Genomic DNA, 1,018 nt, shown 5'->3' with positions numbered 1-1,018 from the left:
CCCTAAAAATATGAATTTTAATTTCTACCCAGGAGAACTTTTACAAAGTTTTCTCCTATGTCTGAAGAAGGGTGCTTGTGCCTGAAAGCTTGCAATTAAAGGGTTTTTTTTGAAACAATCAAGTTGGTCTAATAAAAGATATGACCTCTACCATGAGTTCTGATTCCTTTTCCCTTCTATTGAGCACTGGTGAGGTCACATCTAGAGTCTCGATTTGACCAAAGCCTTCGCCTCTGTTGACCATGAGGCTCTATAAAAGATCTTATTGAAGTCTGGCTGCTCAGGGAAATTTATCACCATCCTAACTCCTCCTTGACCAGATGACTACCTCCATCCTATGCAATGGCTCTTCACCATTCAAACTAGTGTCAAGCAGGGCTGCATAACTGCACCAATTTTGTTTTCCATCTTTCTTGTGGTCATCAAAATGCTCATCCATGACTGCCTGCTACATGGCATTGAGCACAGGATGGACAGGAAGCTTTTCAATCTCTCCCATCTCCATGACAAAACCCAAGTTACTTTGGCCTCAGTTGTGGAATTCAGTATGCCAATGACTGTGCTACCATTGCTGAGGAGGACATACAAACAGCCCTTAACCGCTTCTCTCAAGCATACCAGTGCCTGGGACTGACCATTAACATCAGGAAAACAAAGGTGCTTCACCAGCCTGCTCCAGACCAATCAACTCCCCCTGAAAAGATCCTTATTGACAGATAAGAGCTAATGTTAAACACTTTGCATACCTTGGCAGCTATCTCCCAAAGGAGGCCAACATCAACAAGGAAATCCAGTATAGGATCTGACGTGCCAGCTCTGCCTTTAGAAGACTGAACCATTGTTTGTTCAGCAATCACATCAGGACTCAAACAAAGCTTTTACTAGATAAGGTTGTGGCATCTCAACTCTTCTCTACAGCTGTGACTCTTGGGTGGCTTACAGGGAAGCCTGGTATAGCATCACCAGAACTACCTTCAGAAGATCCTTGGCATAAAGTGGGAGGATTGTCACACAAATG

General features: G+C 43.5%; 1 protein-coding gene across 3 annotated transcripts in view; it reads right to left on the bottom strand.

The window, feature by feature from the left end:
- The window catches only part of RNGTT (RNA guanylyltransferase and 5'-phosphatase), a 467,131-nt gene that overhangs the window by 203,596 nt on the left and 262,517 nt on the right, over nt 1-1,018 (bottom strand). The gene's annotated exons all lie outside the window — the stretch shown is intronic.

This window comes from Gavialis gangeticus, unplaced genomic scaffold (assembly GCF_001723915.1).
Source record: "Gavialis gangeticus isolate Ggan-Ray unplaced genomic scaffold, GavGan_comp1, whole genome shotgun sequence".
Taxonomy (NCBI): Eukaryota; Metazoa; Chordata; order Crocodylia; family Gavialidae; genus Gavialis; species Gavialis gangeticus.
This window is presented reverse-complemented; position numbering and strand designations above follow the sequence as displayed.